General features: G+C 46.0%; 1 long non-coding RNA gene across 1 annotated transcript in view; it reads right to left on the reverse strand.

Moving 5' to 3' along the window:
- Positions 1–586: 586 nt before the first annotated feature.
- Positions 587–26,430, reverse strand: part of LOC137162946 (uncharacterized) — a 49,416-nt gene continuing 23,572 nt past the window's right edge. The window contains exons 2-3 of the long non-coding RNA XR_010922581.1: positions 20,115–20,189; positions 587–854 (exon numbers count right to left, since the gene is read on the reverse strand). This is a non-coding gene — a long non-coding RNA (uncharacterized lncRNA). The remainder of the gene's footprint in view (positions 855–20,114; positions 20,190–26,430) is intronic.

Raw genomic sequence — 26,430 nt, forward strand, 5'->3', positions numbered from 1 at the left:
GAAGCGTGGTGTCCGTGACCTAAAATGGAGGCATCACCATGGTACTGGCCTTATCTAGATGGAGAAACGTACTGAGGCTAGGCCACGTTGGCTAAGCTGCACTTTTGTCTAGGCAAAGCCGGAGAGTCCCTGACCTCTGGGGTGATCATGTGAGCCAGGTGGGTAAAGTCACCCTAGTGACAGGAATAATAACCAGGTGACCTGACTGTAACACTTTGCCTTACATCAAAGGATCGCAAGTTATTTTGCTCGCATCAGCTCCTTTTGAGTCACGTCACCTCTTCGAGGTAGGTAAGGATAGAGGCATCATTCCCGATGGGTAAAACGAGGCACAGAGAAGTTAAGTCTTTCTGAAAGCCACAAAGTGAGTCAGTAGCAGAGCCAGGAGCAGAGCGAAAAAGTTCTCTCTGCTGTCTCCCCCCATTCTTTAACCAGCGGACCACGGTCCCTTTTGTAGCTAAGAGGAGTCCTGACTGCCAATCCATTGCTATGACCACTAGGACACACTGCCTCCCACTCATTTCACCAAATAAATGACACTTTCGCCAATACATTAAGAAACTTCAAAACACTGTATAGGATTAGACCAAATCTATTTCAGGCCACGTAGTTGTCTTGCATGGGAATATTTGGTTCACATTACTATCTCGCTCTGCCTGGCTGCCAGCCGCCTCGACTAACCACAAATCTGGAATTCCTTCGTACCAACAACCTCCCTGTTATCTGTATTCCACAACGGTGCAAGAGCCACTTTGTAAGCCAACAGATACCAGCTTGAAAGCAGATGAGGTTCTTTTCGGTCTGATTATCATCTGCTTTGCTCCCCTCACTCCTCCTTGTGCTACGTCCCATTCCTGTGAACTGCAGAGAGACAGCTTTGATCAATATTTTATAAGCGCTAAATGTGAAGGCGAAAAAAACCCAACATGTGATTTACAAACGACAGCATTCAAAAGAGCAAAGACAAATGAGATTCTGCACTACAGAAATTACTTCTGCTTTGCAACTTTCATCTACGGAGGAAATGTTATATATATATCGAAAGAAAGAGGGAGCATCTTCAGTGAAAGGTTCTGGCTGGCTTTGACAGAGAGAGAATGGTGGTCTGCTATTGACGTGGACTTTAATGTATATCAGATAAGCCAGCTGTAGTCCATGGGGACACTCAGAAATATCTGACAATTAGTATAGGATATGTATGATGCCTACAATATGGATTGGATCATGAGCTTCTGTGTTTACTATACGAAGTAGCTTTTCAACAGTATTATTTACGCAATTAAACAGATGAGATATCAGACAGAGGCTACGTCCCCGGCACAGTGATTGCTGTCCCAGCCAAGATGTTGGGAAGTGTCACATTTGATTAGGACACTTAATTCTGATTGGCCAACTGCCACCGTTGGCTCTGCCTGTCTCTCCCTAAGATGCATTAGGGAACTCTTTGCAACCATTAAACAGACAGCTCTTTAACCAACGTGCATTTGCTCTGCTGGATTAAAACATTTTGTCCTTTGAAGAACAATCAGCACAATACTCTCCTCAGAGCCTAATGACTGCAGAATAAAAGGATTGCTAGGGACGGAAGGGGCCAAGGAGAGGGGTATCCAGGCTAGCCTGCTGTTTTGCCTGGAACTCACTTCTGTCCTGGATTCTCTGCCTTACCAGGGGCTCCAAAAAGCATGGAGAGAAGACAGAGTTGCAAGGAAAGTGCTTGTGGCTCCCTAAACCCCAGGCAGACGCTATGCAGGACTCAGCAAAAGATTAGAACACTTTGCAGACTACTCTAATCCATGACAGCTAGTGACCGGTGCGCAGGGGGGATCTCCACCAGCACTCGAGCTCTTCTCTTCCCACCACACATGACACATCACCAGCACTGGGGCCAAAAGGGCAGTGCAAGACCTGCATGACTCCCCCAGTGCTGGCGGGGGGGGGGGGGGTTGTTCTTAGCTGGCTGCCTAAGCCAGTTTCTGTCCCTTTTGCACTGTCAGAGTGACTACGTGGGGAAATGGACTGACGTAGCTATTCTGGAATGAAAGTCACTTGATTCTGGAATAAATAGTGCACTTCCAAAACTGAGTAATTATTCCAGAATAAAATCACTTTTCTTCCAGAATAGAGGGCCCACATGGGTTGCTATTCCAGAATAGCTGTCCCGGTCAGTTTCCCCATGTAGACAAGTTTTGGGACCTAATTTTCAAAGGCTCTGAGCAGCCTTGCTTCCCACTGAAGTCAAGGAAAGCTGCAGTGCTGAGACGGGAAGAGCGTTCAAAACCTTTAACACATCTGCTACATTCTTATTTAAACACTGGAAGTGACAAAATCCACACAGTGCATTGAGAGGAGTGTGATCCCTCTATGCTGTAATAAGGAGCATTAGGTAATTAGGGTGTAAATGAGAGGCCTTGTGCTGCCGGTCAGGGATCTTACTTAAATTACCATGTTTTGCATGCAGGAGCTGTTAACGATGCAGGGAGGAGGCGTTGCTAATGTATTCAAATCTGCGTTAATTGTGGATCACACCACCCTGGCTTAAAGTCAAAGAATTCCATTTGAATATGACAGGTTATTATGGTTCTGCAGCCAGCCGAATGGCAAATTATAAACAAAATGCAAATGGAACCAAGGAAGAAATGCTCTGCATAGATAGTGTCTGCCATGCTGTCTTCAAGGAAAAGGCACAATTTAAAGATAGCTGGTGTGTTTGAAACACCGTCTCTCTGCCCACCAAGGCAGCTATTACCTGGTCCCATCTACTCACTTCCTAGGGTTTGGTGATGACCACACGTTAATATAAATCACTTCATGGGCAGCATACAAAGGCTGAAATAGACAGGTAACTTGGCTATCGCGGGCCAGATCCTTGCCTTATGCCAAAATACATCAACTGAGGATCTGACCAAAAGACTATAATATTCCCACAGCATCTTGGTTATAGTTCACCCACCCCCCGGTTAAGATTGATACTGAGGACTTAACTGAGATTCAAGTGGTGTGCAGACGGCCAGCATGTCGGGGGAACTTCACTTCTAGGAATGTGTTGGAAACAATTAAATTAAATGGAGGTGGGATGAACAAAAGCACACCACACTGCTGTAAACGAAAGACCCCAATGCAGACTGAAAGCAGACCATGGTCACAGCAGGATCCCACAACGAGGGCAGCCCTTAGCTGGCGAGGGAGCAGGTCATCAGTCCTGCAGCCCAGGCTAATCCTAACCTCCATCCATCACTCACAGGGGTCAGAGATTCCAAGGCCAGAAGGGACCATTGTGATCACTCAGCCTGACCTCCTGCTGAACACAGGCCATAGCGCTTCCCTGAGCTAATTCCCGCTTCAAGTCTAATAGCTGTGGCTGAACTAGATTGAAGAGCCCTCTATTATCAGATTTCTGTTCCCCATGTAAGTACTTGTAGGCTGTGATCAAGCCACTTCTCAACCTTCTCTCTGTTAAGCTGAATAGATTGAGCTCCTGGAGTCTCTTGCTATATGGAATGTTTTCCAGTCCTTCCATTGGTCCTGTGGATCTTATCTGAAAACTCTCTCAGACTCGGAACATCCTGGAAATGCAGGTAGATGCACAGAGAGATGCCTGAACTTGGACTGTAAACAACAAGGCAAAGACAGATGCAAAGATTTCTACTTACACAAGTAAGTAGACACATAAAGGAGACATTCCAGAATTATCAAAACTGATTCTGAATAACACTGTTTCTCTCTCTCTCTTTTAAAAAAAATTGATTTACTTAGGGCTCTTCCGCAAAGTCTGTTGACTTAATGGAGAGTTTGACAGCTGAGATTTTCAAAGCCACCTCAGAGTTTTCAAGGCCCAATTCCCTAATTAATGTTGGGCATCCAAATCCCAATGAAAATTTCATAGGTGCTAAGAACCCACCGCTCTTACCAATTTAAACTGGAGTTTGGAGTGCTCTGTACTTCTGAAAATCTTTGTTTGTGGGCACTGTCCGAACTTCTGTTCTCTAGATACTTTGTTAGGGCCTGATCCTGATCAGTGGGAAAGACTCCTGCTGATTTCACTGAGCTTTGGACTGGCCCTTAATTGCAAAGCTTTTGATTTTTCTTATAATAAAGTGTTGAGAAAAGGTGTGATGAGAGAAACAGGTCATGTGACCATAAATGAAAAGGAACACGGGGCCTGTCTCTCTCCCTTCAATGCTGTATTGCCTGGAGAAGACTGAGCTAAACATAAACGACTTTGGGAAGCTGGAAAAATTTTCAAACCCATGAGAAGAACAATATCTGAGGGAAAGTCAGACCGTTTGCGCACAGAACAAGGCTGTATGCCCTTCCATCTCCAAAGTAAAACAGAAGAACAATGCAAGCCTGTCTCCAAACAGCTTGTGTATTTACACAAGAGCCACCCAGAGACGTGAACCATCTTTTGTGGCTTTGGGTTTTTTGGATGGAATGTGTCTGTTTTCCAAGCAAGATGGTTTCAAAGCATTCTTGGCAGATAAAGGCCAATGGGCTTTTGAAGTTGTTATTGCAATTAGCACCATATTTATAGGAAAGTAAACATTAAGGATGAAAACTCAGGGGCCTCCTTCATCCACCCTTTGCATATCTGTCTGCTGTGAAGCAATAAGAATTTTGCTTTCCAGTTCAGAATTCATTGATCAAAAGGGTTGTCTTTAGTGACAAACCCTCCTGGTTCATGTAGGTCACTAGGGATTTCAAGAAACAGCTGCTAACATGGATGTTTATGCGGCTCTAGTCATCACCTCCCCAAACTCCATGACTCTCTTCGTAGGGCACTTTGTAAGTTCAACCTTGCAGAGTTTTCCTTTATCATTATGAATGAACTGTACTGCAGTAGCACCTACATTATGCAAAGATGCAGAGTACGAGACAGTCCCTGCTCCAAACAAGCAATGGAAGAGTAACAGAAACAGAAGCAAGAAGAGGTAAAGTGACCAAGGTCACACAGGAGGTCCAGGGCAGAGTTGGGAGTAGAACTGAGGTTTCATGAAGCTCAGTCCAGTGTTCTAGCTACTGGATGGCGCTGCCCTTCTGGCCTCCCTGGAGGTCAGGCCCACACGTCTTAAACTCGACAGAGTCTCCACCGGCCAAGGAGCCCTGGCATTGCCAATTAACTGATGGAGTCCTGGCTGGAGTCATTTTTCTGCTCCTTGTAGAACACTTGAACTGTATTGCCTTTGGCTCTCGTCAGGAAGTGGTGTACCATGCTAATAAGCTTCCTGCAAGCGCTGTTTGTTTGCCTTCAGTTTCAAGGGGTTACATATTTTCCAGGCCACAGCTCAGCCTTCTCTGTCATGTTGGGAAGTGAGGGAGAAGCAGTCAGAGAAGTGGTTTGATTCTACTTGGGAGGAGGTGGAGGGGGGAGGGACAACCTCCCTGTAAGTTGCACTAAAGTATGTGGGTCACAGTACCAAGTGAAGCACAACGCATATAATTTAAACGAGCTGTAGGAGAAAGCACGTTTGGAAGGATGGGAGAAGTTCATGTCTCTGTAAGTCCAACCCTGAACTCTTCTGGGTGTGCTCCGTTCACACATACAGGAATGAATGCATCACCACATCCATGCAGAAGCCTTTTGATACCCAGACCTGAGCTGGGCAGGATCTCCTCTTCTCCATCATCATCGACAATATAAACCTGGGAACATTCCATTGCCTTTTGCTCTGCTCTTCAGCCTGCCTAGCAGATGGGAGCTTCCCCTGCTGCAAAAATGCATGGGGTTTGCAAAGGCTGATTTAGGCAACGTGGCCTTTATTCCATCAGGCTAACAAAAGAGACAACATTCGATGCCATGCAGCTGCCATGAGCGTGAACCTGAGGAGGACCATTTGGTGATTAAACCCATACGTATTGCTTTGAAGATGCACCTTGGAAACCTGTAGCTGGGGTTTTCAAAAGGAGCCTAAGGAATTTAGGCACACACATGCCATTGGAATTCAATGGAAGTTGGGCAACTAATTCCCATAGACCTCTTTGGAAACCCCAGCCACTGAATTGCCACACTGCGCCTGGCTCCATCACTGTGACATCCTGACAATGATCTTCTGGTGAATTTCACCTGTCTGCACAAGGTCACACTGAACTGGACACCAGTGATCCAGGAGTGAAGTTCATCCTCACCCAATGGGTCACCGTAGAAAGGAATAAACGTTACTCGGCATTCTGAGTGTTCAGAGCCTGATGAGTCATCGGAGGTAATTCCCGGAGGGTCCAACCAGCCCAGAAGCCAGGCTCTAACCAGGTGATCCTAACACAGGTATATTGGCTCCTAATGAAAGCAACCACTCCAGCCTACTTAGTGTTGCTACCTTGTTGGGATACTTGCAGCTGCCTGGTAGTGCTGAGAGGCTGCTCCGGCCCTGCGGCCAGGCGCCTCGCTGTCCTGACACTAGGAACGCAACGGTTTGCGCGGCTGGAGAGCACTGAATCAGACAGTCCCGTGGCAGTGAACTGACACTGCCACCTTGACTTATTCCAGTTTTGAAACAGACTCAGGCACAGTCCCCAAATGGAGGGACCCAATCCTCCTCCATCCTCCTCCCACTTCTGATCCTTTCGCCGTTGTGTAACTCCACCGACTTCCACAACAGGGAGGGAGGGAGCGAACAGGGCCTCTCAGTAGCTGCCCTGGAAGGTCCTGTACTGGGACAGAAGCTCTCAGCTATAGGCCAGCCCGAGCAGAACTAACCTGACCTGGCTATACAACTGGGACACCTTTTTCATACAACGTCTACTGCTCAATGGGGTAGAACAGTGGAGTGCTTCCCCCAAAGACTTTAGCAGGATGTTTTCAAAGTCAACAGCACGCATCGTCGTGGTGTCCGTTACTGAGTTCATATGCCCTTTTTATCCAGGGCCAAGAGAATTCAATCACAGCTGGAGAAGGCCCACGGAAATAGACATGAATATCTTAATTTGAATATGCAGTTAATAAAACATTTTCTCAGCCCAATAAATAATGCCGTGCACTGCGAAGAGAGCACAGCTCTGTCCAGAGCGCTGCCAAGTGGGAGGCGACTTGGAGAATGATTGAGGGGCTGGAGCGATGGACTTGTAAGGAAAGATTAACGGAACAAAATGGCCCAGAACTAGGCTGTGTCCCAGGCTTGGCACAGCTCAGGAGTGTGGTGCAAAGGTGGGGGCTGCTGGAATGTAGAGGCACTGCAGCCATATCCCCTTGCCCCCGGCCACCCCTCTGATGCTGGAGACCAGGAAACAGGTGGGGCAAAGGCTATTGACGGGGCTTTATGCAATCAGAGGATTCCCTTATCCAGGGGAAATCATCCACTGACCGTCTCTGATGACTTTTACACTGGTGGGTTGAGGCAAAGCAGCCGTAGCATGGCTGAGAATCTGAGCCAATAGGATTAGCTTGGCTGAACAATGACGAGAGGACACAATAACCATCTGCAAAGCTCCAAAGAGTGTCAGCGTTAAGGAGGGTGAAGAACTGTGTCGGGCGGCCCGCTGGATCGTGGGATAAAAACGAGCATAGGAACGTACAGACTGCACAGCAGGAACAAAATCAGGTCCATTAGCGAGCAGACTGGCCTCCCAAGGGAAGGGATGGAAAGCTTATTGCTTGGTTTATTTAAAGTCAGCCTTGAGAAGGCAGGAGACTCTAGAGAACAATGATCATTACTCATTATGATGTTATGGTAGCATTTAGAGGCTGCAGCTAAATCAGCTCCCCATTGCGATAGGTGTGGTATGGACTTTGTACGGTATGCATGGCTCATTGTACCCTCACAGAGCCACACTGACATCCGGCCTTTTCCATTTCTATCATTCCACGGACCAGGACCGGCCCATTTCTACAGGCCAATCTTGGCAACAAAGCTACAGCCTTCCTATCTCCTGCGCCGAATCTCTGAAGAATGAAATGCTTGGGTTTAGCGGGATTGCTGCCTGTGGTTATGACCTTCAAAAGGAAGAGGGAGTTACAGTGAATGCTTGAGAACAGGCGGGAATCAAACTTCACTTTCGTGTCTCATTTCATGAAAGAAACAAGAAAAGGGAAGCCCAATGATGTGAAGTTCCCAAAGGGAATAGAATTTAATGATAGAAAACAACTGCCAAAAAATCTTAAAATAATTAATACCAGTACTTTGAGGGTTTTTTTTTTTTAAAAGGTTCTGTGAAAGATAGAAAGGGAGAGAATTTATAATCTGAAGGGTCTGAGTAGGATTCTCTCAAGGTATTGAACTGACTGATTCCAACTGCACATATTTTACTGTTTAAATTAGCACAAATTGCCTCCCCCACGACCGCACTTTCTAGGCAACTAGGCAGTAATTATTCCTGAGATGAGGACACTTTGCAGGTTTCCTAATTTGCACTGTACACACTGAATGAAATACCTTAATAAACTATAATGAAATGAAGGCCGATTGTTTAGGGTCCCAGCCTCTCAGTACAGACGGGTGTCTCAAAAATACACTGTTAGAAATTAATGCCATGCAAGTAAATAAATGTAAATAAATAAATGATCATAAATGTATCATAAGGCCGATGAATAAAGAATTTACAACCAACCAGCAGGAGATAATAGTGTTTAAAAAAAAATAATTTTACTAGGAGAGAGGTAATTGTGGGATCAAGGTGGTGGTGTATTTGTGTGTGACATTCTCTCCTAGCTAGGAAGGGCTTCAAAAAGGGATTTGCACTGGACAGGAAAACTTGGGGAGAAGAGCTCTCATTTGAGAGGAAGTGTGGGCTTGCTGTTAAGACACTGAGTTGGGACTCAGGAGATCTGAATTCGATTCCTGGATCTGCCACAGACTGCCTCCGTGTCCTCAGGCAAGTCATTTAGGTTGCGATTTTCAGAGGGCCTCAGCACCTATAATTGGGACCAGATTTTCTAAGAAACTCCGTTTCTATTTAGACACCTCAATAAGTAGCTAGATTTTAAAAGGGCTCATCTTCCATTGAGAAAAAACAGAGAATCGTCATGCTTTCTCCCATGCTGCCCTTCACGCTTGGGAGAAATTCCCCATAAACGTCCACAAAACTAACTCATTATCCTCCTCCAAAACCCCCCTTTGCTGAGATGCCTACACAAATCTTCACAATGGTTAGACCACTGGTGTGCCGTGACCCCTGCCTATCATCAATATCGTCTCGTTGGTTCCTTGTGCTCGCCCATCTGTCTAATCCATCGGTCATCTCGTCTTATACTTAGGTTGTAAGGTCTTTGGGGGCAGGGAATGCTTTGTGTTCTGTGTTTGTACAGCACCTAGCACAATGGGGGTCCTAATCCATGACTAAGGCTCCAAGGAACTGCTGCAATACAAATAATAATAGAGAGTTCCCTCCCCCCTGTGGCAACAATGGGAGCCTTTGAATGCAATGGGCTTCTCAAAATGTGTCCTAACATCTCTGTGCCTCAGCATCTCCACAGAGATGACAACGCTGCCTTTCTCTGTGTCTGTTTAGGTGGCGTCAGCTAGCCAGTCCTCACCAGCCCCAGGGAGTTTGGCAGACTATCAGTAAGGTGTGACTTGGCCCTCGGGCTAAGCCCCGAACATCACCAGGTGTTGCCTGGTGGCTCAGGATATCCTGACCCCCAAAGAAAGGGCGAGGAGCAGGGACATGAGTGGAAAACAAGAGTAGTTAATAAAAAGGGTGTGTCAGTATTTAGTTTAGCATCATCTTCATCCAAAGTCTTTTGTCCCATTTCCCCATACGTTCTCCTCCCCCGCAGGCTAGGCCAGAGTTTCCTGGGAAGGCAGGCCCCAGCTGTGCCCAACCCTCCCCAAACTCATTGCCTCTCCCCGTGCCCCTTTCTGGAGCTGTTTTCTCTCTTGCCCCTCAGTCTTCCTGGTGTTCCTTGCCCTCTCTGGAATGAGCTGGGTCTGGCTTATATAGAGACCAGGCCCCTCCCACTCCCAGCAGCCTCTGAGAGGAGTGGTTAATTGGTATTCCCCCGTCCCCACCATGTAACGGTTCACACTATCACACATTATGAGCTCTTGAGACAGGTTCTCTCTCTAATTAATATTATTATTTGTTTGCATTGCGAAATCCTTCAGAGCCTCCGTCATGGATCAGGACCCTGTTGTGCCAGGCGCCATACAAACACAGTAAAAAGAAAGGCAGTGCCTTCCCCAAAGAGCTTACGCTCTAAGTGTTTGTACAGCACCTAGCACAATCCCAATTGTGGCTTCTAGGTGCTACTGTCATACAAATAATAATAAATAAATAAGTTATATAATCATTTCAGCTGGCCAATAATTTTCTATAGAGCCTGGGCTATCATCGGACCCATTCCTGACCTGGTAAGATTGGAGAATAAGCTGAACCAAAACCATGGATCTACACACCCACAAACTTTGGAAGGGCTGATTTTTACCTTGGGACATGGAAGGTTTGTTGTGATGCTAGACTTGTACAGGACATTAAGATGCACCTCTTGCTACAAATGACAGAAAGAGGCTGCTGGGACGTGACCAGCTGAGTTCTCTTGTGCTAATCCTTTTGGATGGAGCTGTACTCAGCACAAAGCTGGCAGAAACTTTTAGGGCTTAATCTAATTTACAATCCATTTCCCTCAGCCTTTCAGGCCAGGCTGAAGGTTTTTCCAATATGACCTGGAGAGTAGAGTGACTCTTTCTCTTCTTGAGCCCAGCTCAGCTAAACTGAGAGCAAAGACTCCGTTTGTCCAGCACACATACTGCCTCAGGGGCGCTTAAAGGAGATAAATAGTTTCCAATCAGCAGTGATCAATTGGCTATTATTATTATAGTTATTATGATTACCATAGCCACGTGTGGGCCTCAAGTGAGATTAGCATCCTGTTGTTCTAAGTGAAAGACAGTCCCGGCCTCAAAGAGTTAACCAACTAAATAGACAAGACAGGGATGATTATTTCTTCTATTTTGTGGATGTGGGAACTCAGGGGAAAGATTAAATGACTTGTCCAAGGTCATGCAGGGAAACTGTGGCAAAGCCAGGAATGAAACCCAGATCTTCAGCATGCCAGCCCAGCATCTTAACCTCAAAATTATCGCCTTCGGAGCAACAAACTAAAAGGCATGAGAGCTGTTCTTAATTCACGGGGGTCTAGATTGGCTCCTTGCATATGCAAATAATAGTAATGATGCTAGTAATAACAACGAATGCAACGATCTCGTCAGCTTCGCCCCACCTTTTGGAATGGTGCAGATGAAATATCCTGCTATTCGTGCCATCTCTCTTGGAAGCTCTTGTCTTTGCAGAGAGGAGCCAGTGACACAATTTTCTGCTTTGATAGGGATTAAAGGTCAGCTGAGACCTCTTGGCATCTGTCAGTCAAGTCAGCACTTGATTTGGCAACTCCATGCTGGGGTAACCGTCAGCACAATTTGCATCTATCTTCGTCCATATCCTTCATCCCCTAGGGAAGGACCAGGGCAAAAGGTGGCAAGCGTGGCCCTTTCTGAGTTGAAAAGCCAGCTGAGCAATGAAAGCCTGCTGCTTTTGTGAGAGAAAAAAGGCCCCGCCTTCTAAATGGAGCCGCGAGTCCATCCTGAAACGCACAGGCTAGATTACAGACAGGTGATTCCCCAGGAGCCAGTCACAGAATCCGTAGCCACATCGACTGCAACTTCTGGCAGACACGAGAGAACGAAAGCAAGCACCGATGGGAGTGCCAGGCTTTATTTATGACAAGAACTATCAGTTTGGTATATTCCCTCTAGATTCCTGTTGCCAAGCAGGATAACAAGAGACAAATCGATCAAGGGGCTCACCTTCCCCATTGACATTTTCAGAATTGTGCATTCTAGTGCGTTGGCAGAGACGCAGATCTAAAAGCTCTAAATTCCGGTCCACCAGTCAAATTGACATTTGATATGATGACACAGCAGGAGCCTTCCTCCGCCTTGCTGTAGCTTGTCGTTGTGTTGTGAATCCAGCCTGTTTTGCATTCCAGCGGAAGGACTCCAGAGATGAAGGGCAGGACCAAGTCAAATCCGCAGCCCGCTGGTGGCATGCATAATGGTATTAATGTACAGAGAAGTGAGGTAGGCTCAACGGCTCAGGGGGGAGATGTGAGTTTGACCTTGGGGGTGATTTTTGGGGTTCCTCTAGGAGCTCCCTGTGATTTAGGACAGCTGGCCAGGCCTCCCCCCAGAGTCTGACATGTTCTCTGGCTGGCCAGAGGTGGCAACAGAGACCATGCACCCTTTTCCACAAGGAGCTGAGCTTTGCTTTGCTTCTGCTTTCTCCACTGAGCTCCCAGGTGCAAGAGGCAGGGCCTCTTTCCCCAACCTTGGATTCTCTGGGTGACAGCTCAGAGCCCCTTTCAACCAGATCAGCGCCTTTATGTGAAGTTAATGCACCAATGCCTGCAATGCAGGCCAGGAAGTAAAAGTCAGTTGACGTGCGCTAGGCAAGTTAAGCACCTTAGCTCCAGATCTTGCGATGACCAAGAAGGCCCTCGGGTCCTGACACCCCACAGAGTAGACAGCCGTCAGCTTGATGTGCCACCACGGCACAACAGAGCTTTCTGGTGCGCTTTGTGTCACAGCTGCGTAGAGCCCTGGGGGAGCGTGACAGTGGAAAACGATGAGCAGAGACCCCATGGAGTGTGCTGGTGCCTGCTGGACTCCTGCCTCCCATTCCAACAGAGCACCTGGAGCTAGCTTGCTTTTTTAGTTCCAGGAAGATCTAAATAACTCTCTGAAAACATTTCATTTAGATAATGGTGAACATTATATTAAATATATATACACACCTGAAATATTAAAAATAACAGATAACAAAATGAAACAAGAACAGTGAAACGAAATGAAAAAGTCAAAATGAAATACTGCATTTTGTTTCAAATCACTCCACATTTTTTCCGTCGGAATCGTTGAAATCAACATGTTCCCGCAAAATGTTTTGATTTCGACCAAGCAGAATTTTCTGACAGAAAAACTGTGCCATCAAACTGTTTTCAATTAGCCCCTCAAATAACAATGGTGGGAGAAATCAGGCCCTTCCAGGCTTGACAGGGTTACTGTACTCCAGCAGAACAGAATATTTGTTTTGTGATAATAGCAATCTATAAAACAGCAATTAAGGCTCCTAGCTTCCGCACACCTATTCAGCAGATCTGCCTGTTGCAAAAATTGATCTTTTTGTTTAGTCGCTGCCCATTGTTTTCCTTCAAACAGATCCATTGCCTGACATCACGAGAACATGCACGCATATGCCAGACAAACACTCTGGACACCTGTGAAAAATTTATTGGCCCTTTGGTGAGGGAGAGAAGGGAGCTGGAACAATTCTATCTCTTCTGGTGATATCTAATGGTTGCCTGGTGTTTTGACGGGCTGCCATTCTTCTCCAAATAAATGTGATCGCTCCGATGCGAGCATTAATAACAAAGGGCTCTGATTCTACCCAGCAATTGTGAGAGACGTTATCAGCCTCTTCGCAGTGATTATTCTCCCAGCTCGAGATGTCATGGCTTTATAGTCAAGAAACTCCTGTGCGGGGCTTCTCTTTCTTGGCAGTCTTTCTTTCAGTCATACCTGGTGTTGTACAAAGAAGAATAAGACAAGATCCTCAGCCGGTGTAAATCAGGGTAACACCACTTACGTCAATGGAGCTATGTCAAGTTACATGAGCTGTCCGCTTCTATCTGGATTGACTCTTTATAGCCAAACACCGCTGGAAAATTCAGAGCTAAAGCAATAGATATCTGACTCTTCCATGGAGGGAACATCACCCTGATATCACGCCTTCTGCTGTGACGCTCACTTCAGCAAGCCCTCATGGGAAAGGAGCTGGGCTGACACTGGCTCTGTGATTTTGTCACATTGTTTTCTTGTGCTCCCATCTGTCTGTCTGTCACCACGTGTTTCTTGTTTTATACTTGGACTGTAAACTCTTTGGGGCATGGATCGTCTTTTTTAGTCTGCATTTGTACAGCACCTGGCACAGTGGGGCCCTGCTCTGTGACTAGGACTCCTAGCCACTACCACAGTATAAATAATTAATAACAACTGGGTGATATAAAGGCGCCTTGTCAAAATTGCCTTGGGGAGCTGGGCTAATGAAGATGTCTGGGCAATGGCAGGAGCAGAGAGCAGGGAATCTACCCAGATCATTATTCTGCTGTGCCTTTGGCTACAACAGCTTCAGTGGAGCAGGGAAATTGCTCTTCCCACGTTTGTCCAGGGACACAGCCTCTGTCAGTAGGAATAGTTTTCCGCATCCTGTCCCTCTAGGGCCAAGGAAGCTGATGGCCGGTTGCCTTGACTGTGGTTTATCCAGGGAGCAATGACTTACTACAGTACTGTATCTCAAAGGATAGAGCTTAATCTTCTTTTTTCCCTGTCGCTTATGGCAATCAGACCTGGTTAATCTGGGGTTGAGGGGAGGGTTATCTGCAGATCTGGGTGGCTGGATGGTTTAAGCCGTAATCAGACTGAGTGTGTTCTGTGCGATTTCCTGACTCACCCAGGATGTGGAGAATAAAGGAGACAGTTGGGATGCATCAGGTCAGGCTGCTGCTTTGCTTTCATCAGCTGGGGGCAGCCATTCTAATTTTATCCCTTTGAAATTCTGCTGCCCTGTAATTAAAGCTCCGACTTGTTATTTCTTTGCTTTTCTTTTTGGTCTGAGCTGATGCTTGCCAGGAAGGGAAGAAGCCTGCTCTAAAAATGTGCAGATTTAGAAGATAAATAGATTGAGCTCTTTGAGGCAATCACCATAAGACACGTTTTCTGATTGTCCTCATGGCTCTTCTCTGAACCCACTCCAATTTATCAACATCTTCAGGGCAGGCACTCTCCTTTATTGTGTTTGTACAGCGCCTAGCACAATGAGGCTCTGATTTCAGTTGAGGCCTCTATTACTGTAATACAAACAAATAATAATATGTTCTCATAGAATCATAGAATATTAGAGTTGGAAGGGACCTCAGGAGGTCATCTAGTCCAACCCCCTGCTCAAAGCAGGACTAACCTCAGCTATATCATCCCAACCAGGGCTTTGTCAAGCCTCAGCTTAAAAACCTCTAAGGATGGAGATTCCACCACCTCCCTAGGTAACCCATTCCACTGCTTCACCACCCTCCTAGTAAAAAACTTTTTCCTAATGTCCAACCTAGACCTCCCGCCCTGCAACTTGAGACCGTTGCTCCTTGTTCTGTCATCTGCCACCACTGAGAACAGTCTAGCCCCATCCTCCCTGGAACCCCCTTTCAGGTAGTTAAAGGCCGCTATCAAATCCCCCCTCATTCTTCTCTTTTGCAGACGAAACAAGCCCAGTTCCCTCAGCCTCTCCTCATAAGTCCTCTGCTCCAGCCTCCTCATCATTTTTGTTGCCCTCCGCTGGACTCTCTGCTGGACTCTCTCCAACTTTTCCACATCCTTTTTGTAGTCATATAGCTGTAGAACAGTACAGTATGGGTTTTGAAAGGCGGGTCCCAACTTCATCATCCATCCATCTCACCCACTGAACTAAAATCCTGGGAACCCCTCCAGGATATCAGTCGGTCTCAGGTCCTTCACTAGATGTTGCCTATTTCTGTTTCCTACCAATACTGATGGCACTAATAAATTATTTCATAGCTCAGTGACCTGCCTATGCTTCCTTGTTAAGTGCATGATATGAAACATCGTGCTACTAACTGCAGACCAGGAATGGGCTACAGACCCCTTCACCTCTCGGTCCCTGGCATGAATGAATCCGATTGAGGTGGGAATGACTGAAAGTCATTTCCCCCGGTAGTTATCTGATGGCCTACATCACTCCTGACTCCGGTATAAGTCAACTCAGGGGTCAGTATCAGGGTGATCGCACTGGATCAAGCTTCCATCTTCCATGTGACAGGACAGCCCTGAAGAGATTTTCCCACTGGGCTGGGAAAAGCAAACCCAGCTCCATACATGACTGCTACCACGTGAATAAAGCAGGGTGCTCCTTCATTCAGAATATGACCTAGGACCCAGTGGGGGAGTCAGGTTCTATTCCGCCCCTCTGCCACTGAGCTGCTCTGTGATCTTGGACAAGTCACCTCGTTTTCCCTGGGGGATAACGACACTAGTTTTGTTTGCAAAGTGCTTTGAGAACTTGGGATGAAAAGAGCTAGAAATATAACAGCTGAGCTAAGTATTAAGACTGTGGGACACTGGTTAAATCTACAGGAGAACATTGGGATGCATTGCTTTTTTGTCATGACTGATGATTTACTACCATGAATTACCAAAACAGATGATTAATTGCCTTGCATTAGCACCGCATTCTCCAGTGAAATTAACACTTCAGCCGTGGAGTAAAAACATTTTTCATCTCTTCCTCAAAAAGGGAAAACAGTGGCACCTTATCTATTAATCAAGCCGTACATTAATCAGGACAACACGCCATAATTGTGATTACAGTCAGAAATCAATTAATGCTCACCTTAAAATAAAGTGTGGAGAGGGAAGCAATTAAGGTAATAGAGCCGGAGCATCAGGAAGACATGAATGTTATTGACAATTATGAAGTGCATATTGCACTTTTTTGTATTTCCCTAAAATCTTGCAGAGGCTGATGTGCAGAGGGGAACAGGACAGATCACATCTGGCACGATTATGGGCTAAATAGTGGCTTTGCCACAAACGCTGAACGAAGGTTTGTCCTAGGCAGGCTAGGCAAGCTGTGATTGAGAGTCACTTTCTTCAAGGGCCAGGGCACTAATGTGGACCAGCACTATACCAGGGGCAGATGGCTTCCCCTTGGCATGTGGAGGGGGAAGGAGACAAATCTGTGCCTATTTCCCACCCGAGCCTGCCTGTTCTCTGCCCACACAAGCTGCTGTCTATTCTCTTCCTTTTTGCCACTCTGTCTCAACTATTTAGATTATAAACTCTTCAGTGTAGGGAATGTCTCTTACGATGTGTACGTACAGCACCTAGCACAATGGGGGCCCAGTATTAATTAGGATCTCAAAACTCTACTGTAATACAACCATCAGCTAGTCACCAGTGTCTTTGTCCCTAGGGCAGAAGCAGGCGTCTCTCACCCTCTGGCTTCCCCTGCCTTTCCCTAAGTCCGTTCTCTCTTTGTTATTAAGTAATGGAGTGACCTTTTTTTTGCTGTTGTTCATTTCTCTTTTCAAACCACTTTGGCACCATTTCCAGCACAGACATTTCCAAAATGCAGAGATATAAACACTCTTCAGCTGCAGAGAGATTAGCTTCTACAGCCATTAGAATGAAATATTAAACGTGGGTTTTGTCTCTCCTGGTCTCTGGGACTAATTCCTTATTTGGCATTTTGGTTAGTGCTTTCACCCTTCCTGGTTCCTGATTAATATTCTCATTGTCGGGGCTCAGAATTCTGTGGAATCCTTGCGTTTAGTGTAAACATGTGCCCTCAATAACACGAGTTTGGTGTCTCAAGCCAGGCTGAGGGGACGTTTATACATGTCACAAAACCACTACATAATCTGGCACAGTTGGCTCTCTCTGTGCAGAAAAAGCTGCAGCTACCCAGTGGCAAGGGAGGGGCTGCAAATCAGGATTGAGGGGCACTGTGGCGGAGATGGTGAAGAGTGGGATGGTCTGACACTGGCATATAGGGGGTATGCTGCAGGTCACGATCAAGCTGCATGAGAAGAGGCATTTGGCATTAGGGCTGGAATAGCAGACGGGTTTCCAGTTCAGCATTGACTGATTTCCCGGGCTAGTTCCGCTGATGGTGTAAATCTCGACTAAACTGACTTTCCCCAGCGGATGATCCAGCCTTGTCGTTATTTTAGGTTATCTTCGGAGAACCTTCCTTTCCTTCCCCCCCTCCAACACCCACAACGGTTTGGGAGACATCCCAGAATGCACAGATCCTAGTGCCAGAACACCACACCACAGAGTATCTGCTGAGAATGCTGCGAGGTTATCTGGGAAAAGTGCAGAGCTGTGTGGACTGCATGACCACAGCTTGAATCCTGTGGGTGTCTCGCTGGTGAGTCTCGGGGTTTAACCACATGCTCGGGGTTTAACTGATCGGCATATTCGGGATGGGGAAGGAATTTTCCCCCAGGGCAGATTGGCAAAGGCGCTGGTTTTTTTTTGCCTTCCTCTGTTGCATGGGGCACGGCTCACTTGCTGGTGGATTCTCTGTACCTTAAAGTCTTTAAACCACGATTTGAGGACTTTAATAACTCAGTCCTAGGTTAGAGGTTCATTACAGGAGTGGAGGGTGAGGTTCTGTGGCCTGCGTTGTGCAGCAGGTCAGACTAGATGATCGTATTGGTCCCTTCTGACCTTAGAGTCTGTGAGTCTATAGCAATGTCGGGCTGGAAGGAGTTTTGGGAAGTCACCAAGTCCAGCCCCTGCACTGAAGCAGGACCAAGTGAACCTAAACAATCCCTGGCAGAGGTTTGTCCAACCTGTTCTGAAAAACCTCCAGTGATGGGGATTCCCCAGCCTCCCTTGGAAGCCCATTCCAGAGCTTACCTCCCCTTGCAGTTAGAGATGTAATGTCCAACCTAAAGCTTCCTTGCTGCATATAACAGAGGTTTGCTCTCTTGCCGCCCAGGCACCCCTATCTGGGGATCAGCTCGCCGTATGATCTGACAGCCCTTCCTGCAGTTGCTCAGCCCATTGCTCCCCTCACTCTGTGGCCTCACTCATGCTCCTGGAGCGGCAGCACTTTCTTTTTCGTGGCTTAGCCCTCCAACCAAGTTCACAGGGAAGTTCCCCCTTTCCGGGGTATCATCATAGAATTGCAGGGCTGGAAGGGACCTGGAGAGGTCTTCTAATCACCTCCCCTGCACTCTAGTGTCAAATTCCACAATCACCCCAGGCAATTTATTCCAGGGTGCTTAACTACCCTGACAGTTAGGAAGTTTTTCCTAATGTCCAACTTAAACCACTCTTGCTGCAATTTAAGGCGATTGGCCTAGCCTCAGAAGTCAACAAGAACAATTCTTCTTCTTCCTCCTTGTAACAACCTTTTATGTACCTGAAAACTTAGCATCTGTCTTGTTTTCATTCCACTTTCTCTCTATTCTTAACAAACCTTGGTTTTGTTAAAAATGGCTGCCGTCTGGGTTATTTCACACAGATGTTCCCAAAGGAAAGAGAGGTGCTGAAGAGTAAGAATCATGCTACTTAGGACCTCCACCCACACTTCAATCTCAGTATAGAGGCATGGACAGCAGTGTCCTATCCCAGTGAATTGCGTTATTTGGCAGAGCGGGCAGAAGAAGCCATAAGAGCCAGGGGGAGACAGGAGGTGGAAGGGGAGTTGGTCACACCGACCTTCGAACCTGGCTGTGCTTCAATAAAAAGATTAATTTGGCTAAAATGGTTCTTTTGCAGTATACAAGAAAAGACATTTTATTTTAAAGCGTAAAGGTCTGATTCTCTCCTTCTCTACACCTTGTGCATCATCACTTACCTTTCCACAAAGTGCTACTGCATCTGAATTGGGGCTAGTCCCTAAAACAAACATTTCCTTGCACAAGATTTTGTTCAGAGTAAAATGGAAGGGCACAAAGTTCTTAGATACCACAGAGACAAAATTAAACCCAGCCTCTAGTGTGACTGATTGGCAGAGACAAAACTGATGTCACATTGCAAAGAGTTTTGCTGACTTACTTTAAAAAAATCAGCAATGCCTTATAACAGCAGCACAGAATTAAAAAAAACCCTGTAATCTGACAAGGTCAGAAACTACTGACTTTGCTTTCTTACTAGTCGTAGGATAAGATGGCTACTGTGTAGCATGAAAACATGTTGCCTGACATGCAGCTTGGCCAGGATGAATGCTCGCAAAGGTTATCAACAGTGCTTCACAAGAATCAGCCATCACGACATGGTGGACCATCTCCTCAGCTGGTGAAAGCAGCATAGCTCCACTGAAGTCAAAGAAATAGAAGGCAACGTTGCATGCAGCTCATGAATGAGGTGCATGGGCAGAAATGGGTGTGTGGTTGTGGAGATAGAGAGGGAAGAACTGGAATAGCAGGGGTTGTTGGGGAGGGGTCAACATTGAGTGCACTGACCCAGCTGGGGGGCAATACTGGAATAGCAGATGGGGCTGCAGGTCAGGGATGAGGTGCATTGTCTACACCATGTGGGGGATTCTCTTTGATACCTGGCAGGCTCCCTGCATTGTTGCTCTGGGATTTATTTGCAGCAGCTACTTGCCTGATTCCTTCTGCATCATTGCCAGTAGAATCCATCCCATTTTCAGTCCAGAAGCGAGTCATTGTATAATGCGAGCTGTGCATGAAAGATAAAGTTGGATTGTTTTTTTTTAAAATTAAAACCCACTCAAAAGCAAAAACAGACTTTGTTTATATATAAAAAACATGTAAAGTTGTGGGGGTGGTCAGAGAAGGGATAGAGAAAGCAATTAACATTTGGCAAGATACAAAGGCTATGCAGTTATAATGGCAATGGCTGGAGTCTGCAGAGGTTGTCTGAGGGCATCAGCTTCTCCGGAGACCTGTTCTACTTGTGAGCAGCAGATGGGGAAGCCTGCTTTGAATGGATGATTTAAAATAAGATGCTTCACAAGCGTGTGAGGTGTGTGAAGCTCACCAGACTGGCTTCGAGGTTGGGGTTTGGCCTGGGTTTTGGGATGGACGCACGGTTACATTTGGTTTTGTGACATATCTAGAGGGGGCCCATCTCCCTACCACGCTGGGACATCAGCAGGAAACCTCCCATATCCTGAGATGATGATGACAACGAATAACTTATCTCAAAAATGTGAGAATGAAGACCCCAGGGGTAATGAAAACATGGAAGGTGGGAGCTGATGTGCGCAGGAGGCAATGGAGGACTTGGTGGAAGGAAGAGAACAAGAATCTGTGGGATGGGATCAAGGAACAAAGTCTGAGGGTGAAATCTGGGCCCTGTTGACATCAACGGAAAAACTCCCATGGGAAATGCTTGTAAAAAGGCGGGGGACGGGTTGACATTTTGGTGATTCCCCACCACCTGCTTTTATTTGCCTGGTTGCTGAACTCCAAATTTAAACATTTTCACCAGTCTTGAAGCTGGTTGTATTGCAGCAACATAACCCAAAACCTGTGAACATTGAATCTTACGGAGGAATAAACAAGGTTTTTTTTAAAACCAACATTCTGTTTTTAATCGTATCATTTTTCCCCATCAAAAGCATTTTCAACCAATTCCCGCTGCATGAAAATCAGGCGTCACCCTGTAAAAGGAATGGAAAGGCCTGGGGACATGTGGGGTTCACAACACTGTTAGAGCGCCTGTTTCTCCCCCAGCTATGCTAGACAGAGCCTCAGGATGTTGAATGCTAGCCCCTATCCGGTTCCAGGGGGTTCTAAATGCACTCTAGATTCTCCCGGGCTCCTTCTCCTACTTGTTGAAGTTTTCAAACAAGCCCATTTGTTCTTTCTCCCATGTACCCTTCAGGTGTGGGAGGTGATCCCCTAGTGAGACAGCTTTACTGATCTTTATCTACCTTCAAATCCCTCCTCAAAATTCTCCTGTGCTGTGATGCCCACAAAAAAATTAACAGTTAGACTGCTAGTGTGTTGTGACCATGGCCTGTCACCAATATTGTCTCATTATTTCCTTGTACCTTTTTTGTCTGTGTCTAGCTGTTATCTCTTGTTTTATACTTAGATTGTAAGCCCTTTGAGGCAGAGACCATCCTTTTGTTTTATGGTTGTACACCACCTAGCATGATGGAGTTTGGTTCACAACTGGGGGTCTGGATGCGACGGTAAAACAAATAAATAATAATACAATTAAGAGATCGGGGCTGATTAAAATAGTAGTAGTAGTGGCTCAACTTTGCTACCAGGAAATATTAGACTACTAAAGCCACAATGTGGAACATATGATGAGGACCCAACATAAAGGGTCTCAGCTTCAGCTGTGTAAATCAGCAGAGCTGCATTGCATTTACAGCTGCTGAAAATCTGGGTCAGAGACCAAACTTGGCAAAGGAAGACTTGGGGGGGGATGATTCATTTCTTCATCATAAATTCCATGTGCCATGATCTCAGCTCCACCTTTCAGCAATTCTGATGTCACCACATTGCAGGAAGGAGGGCAAATCTGGGGTAAAAGTAGAGTCACCCGTGTCATAATAGGGAGTAGCTGAGTGATAACATCAGGTGTAATTAATCCCCTTCATGTCATGAACACCATCACAGCTTCTCAGCTCATCATGCAGCTAATTCTTTTGCTCCCCTATCATTCTCCTACAGGGACTGATTTTACTGCTCTGACAATGGTTAATGGATCTGTACGAGGTGTCACAATGCTGAATCAAGGGAACCTAGAAGGAAAACAGAAGCTGGAGTATTGTAGTGAGAGGATAACAGGGAAAAGGGGCATGTTCAGAAACCAGCTTCAGGAAGCACCAGACTTTTCTTGCTCACATCCATTTAACAGATAGAACGTGGCAGCCCCGCATACTGTTGTGAGACATGCTCATCTTGACGTGAATAAAGTAAGTGACATGAAAACTGACTGACATAGCTTTACTAGGACAGGCAGAGCCTTGTAACGTAAATGACTGAAAGCAGCACCTCTCCTGGAACGGCGACAGAGTCTATAGTGTCTCAGACACTATAGCAAAGAAGGCTATTGAACTAACCTCTCAGCTCTGGTATTTAAGTTTAGCTCACCCTCTGACCAAAGTGATTGCAAATCAATTAGATGTGACGGGTCCTACTTTAAGTGCATCAGCAGGGCAAATGGTAATGTCTCGCTATTAAAAACATATCCCCAGCATGTTTGACCCTGGATGAAGTAAAAAGCCCTCCATCAGCTAGTCAGCTAAAGACTCACAGTCCGTGAGGGCAGAAGAATAGTCCTAGCATGCAATGCCCACTGATTATGTAGTACAGACAAAGACACTATCTTTCTATTAATGGATACAGGAGTTGGAGGAGACTTGATCGTCCAAAATGCCTTTGAAATAGCAGCCCGATCGCTTTGGCTCTGACATGGCCACTTACTCGATCAGCCATTTGGAGAGAAAGAAACTCCATTCACAGCATCTCTCGATCTGATCCTTTCTACAGAAGAGCATGGAGAATTTGTCTGAATCACGCACCCAGAGCCAGCTCCTCCGCGGAGAGATGGTCAGTGTTCAAAACACCAAATCCCCAGAGGTTAGTAAATCTGAAGAGTAAGAATAAGCCCTGGCATGTGCCTCTCTGGAAAGCAACTGCTGCAATGCTAGAGAGGGGAATTTGAGTCTAGTTTTTGGCGCTAATATTAGAGAGTTCATATAGTTCATCCTCCAGGAGCCCCGGGCAGGATTGTTGCTGGCAGCGTGGTCCCCAGGCCACTGTATATCTAGCTGCCAATATCTCAAGTAACAAGGCTCCCAACCCCTCCCCTGAGAAGATTGTTCCACAGCCTGATAGCAGGGAAATATTTTGAACAGTAACATCTATTTAGATTAGGGGCAGACGGTATAACCCTTACTGACGTCAGTGAAAACTGATGAGCTTCTCACTGGTATCAAGGGAACTTCTTATGAGAGCAAGTGCTCGCCTCTCTGACCAAGGGTGACAATCTAGCATGGGGTTCCTCCCTCAGATAAATCCTCCCCACTCTATAAATGATACATTAATCTAGTCCAAACATTTTCCTTGCCTTCATTTAATCCCTTTGCCCCTGTTTCCATCTCCTTCAACCAGGCTAAGCTATGCCTCTTCCTTCCGGGCGTTTAGACATTTCAAATTTCACCAAACACATTTATCATGTCCCCCCTCCTCCTCGTTGCTGTTTATTAGCTACTATGTATATTTCTTTCTTTTCATGTCAATCAGTCCCTCTGGGTGCTGGGAGCATGTGCTGACCTCCTCTCTATTCTTTCCACTTTCTGGGACTGAGGTGCCCAGAACAGGCCCTGGATTTGATCCCCTGGTACTACAAATCTTTGCAAGGTCAAAACCTGTGCCTATGCCAGCTGCGGGATGTAATGCAGGCAGAGAGAACGGCAGAGGAACACTTTCCTTCAGAGTAGCTCTGACTTTCCTCCCTGTACTGAAGAGGCTATTTAGATCTCCCATTCCCTTTACCGTTACACACTGTTTCAAAGAGTTTGCTCATTTATGGACTAGACAACTGTTTTTGACTCTCCAATTATGACAAATTGCTGCCTGTTGGTATCTCTCTGATTAAATAAGTAAAGCCTCAAACAGCGAAAAGCTCGTGTTACTTTTTAATATGAGTTTCTTTAATAGAAAGACTTAAAAGCTTTTTTCTATTGCTTGTGGCTCAGCACTTCAAGGGTCATAAATTCTCCCACGAGTCTGCTATTACTGACATATCAATCCTTTCTACTTCTGTGAACACTAAAATTGAAGAAAAAACCAAGGATGTGGCTTTATACATTTTTAATTTAATGAAATTCAGCTTAAAGTTATGGAAAAACAATACTCTGTCTGGAACAGCAGCGCCCTTGGAAATCCCTCAATAAATCGAAGCAGGAGGAATGGCACATGCGCCCCTGCTCTTTCTCCAGAAATGTACAGGAGGTTCCTTGCTGGCTTTCTTACTTAATTCCAAGACAGTCCTTGTTACATGTTAATTGTGTTTGCTCACATTCAAACCTCCTGCTCTCTGATTACCCTACAGGCAGCATAGGGAATCCCAGTTTCATTAGAGGAGTTAGGATAAAAATCAGAGGCACAGGGCTCCTGAAAAGCAGAACGGGATAGTCTGTGGCATCTATTCTACTAGGCACATCGATGGGCCCATCACTGCAGTAGCAGAACCCACCGTCAAGATGTACATTTAGGGTCACAAAACACCCGTGATATGGTAGGATTAATTAGAGCAGAGTGAATAACCGATTTTTTCACTTTGATGACTGAAAATCTAAAAAAAAATCTTGTTTCATTTAACTCAATAATTTTTAAAATTTCATTTCATATGTGAAAGTTTCTTTCTTTCTTTCTTTCCCACCATTCCCTTGGAAGACAAAGAGAAGTGGAGAAACCACGACCTGTGTGAGCTCCAAGACTGAGCGAGACGCAAATATATTAAAGATTTCTCTCAGAGATGTGTCAGTTCTTTATTACTCCCCACTGCTAATACGATGGCACAGCTACATGAACACAGGTTCCTGGAGTTTTTGTAACATCCTTAAAGTATCAACATGTGAATGGAAAACTGGACAAACGTTTGTACCATAGCAAGGGGGAAGTGCCCTGACCAGATCCTTTCCAGGTTTCTGACCCAAACTTTGGAAGAGCCAAAGTAGAAAAACCATCTCCAAAGCCTCCATTGACTGCTGGAGCTGGGACCTGGGAAGTTTAGCAAGTGCTGTGTGTTCAGTGAAGCTGACTTTCAATTACCCTAAGGCCAGTTCATTTGCCATATTAATTCAAGCAGCACTCAGTTATCACAAAGCAACCGAAGGACAATGGGCGTGCCAAGGCAAAGCTGGTGACCAACAGGTCCCCATGGAGAGAGATGCAAATCAGGAGTTTTTAAACGAGACAATGACAGGAGCAAGAGCTAATGGGGGGCTAATGAGGCGCCAGGTAGCTTGGGTAAACCGGCCAAGCAGTTGGCCAATCAGGCATTTGGAAGTTCCGTCAGAACCACCAACCACCAAAGATTTGGTGTAGATGGTGAAAATGGGCTAGATTCAGCCTTAGTTTAGTGACTATAGACTGGAATACATTAGAGTCAGATGCACACATGGGCTGAAGAACCACATGCACTTGGAAAACACAGCTGTGAAGTCACCATGAACTTCAGCTCTGATGGAACCAGCAGTTGGCAGGTCAGTCAAGCTGCCTGGCGCCTGGCCACCCAAATAAGTCTTTAGTTAGTTGGTCATTATTAAGTTTAACTGACTAAATTTCCCTATGCTCTCCTCCAGAAGCCAAGTCAGAGAGAGCGAAAACTCCCGCACTAACCACTTCTCCTTTCCAGCATGAGTGGCAGGGGGCCAGCTGGAAGCTGGGTGCTTATTCACATTGGAATGGAAACGCATGTCTTACTGCAAAATTGTCTGACAATTTCTATGGCTAACCCCAGGAATAAATTAATTGCAGCTGTAAACGCCATTCCCACAGCGCTGAGCATACATCTGCAAATCCCGGAAGGAAGAAACATGACACAGCAGGTTGCATTGGATTTCAGACTGGAAGGAGCTATGGGCCACTGGCTGCCAGTCGAGTACTAAGACTAGAACTGGCTCCAGAAATCTTTCTGCCAATACTCTACTTTTAGCACGAATGGCTTCGTAACACTCAGAGGACTAAATGGATTGCTGCTACGAAGCACCGACCCATACGGAACAAACTTCTGAAATGGTGGGTGGATCCAGTGGCTGCCAACTGGCCCCTGCAGAAGGAAACCAGCATGCCAGTTCAGTCATTTCCACCTCTTCATTCAGACAGCCACTTTGTTTACTCCTAGCTGCACACAGGCAGGGTGAGTTGCACACAACTTGGAGAAAGGGTTGGTATATTTCAGAAGACGATGTCAGCTCCTCAGCCAG

This window comes from Emydura macquarii, unplaced genomic scaffold (genome assembly GCF_026122565.2).
Source record: "Emydura macquarii macquarii isolate MOO-44397 ecotype Brisbane River unplaced genomic scaffold, CSIRO-AGI_Emac_v2 contig_312, whole genome shotgun sequence".
Taxonomy (NCBI): Eukaryota; Metazoa; Chordata; order Testudines; family Chelidae; genus Emydura; species Emydura macquarii.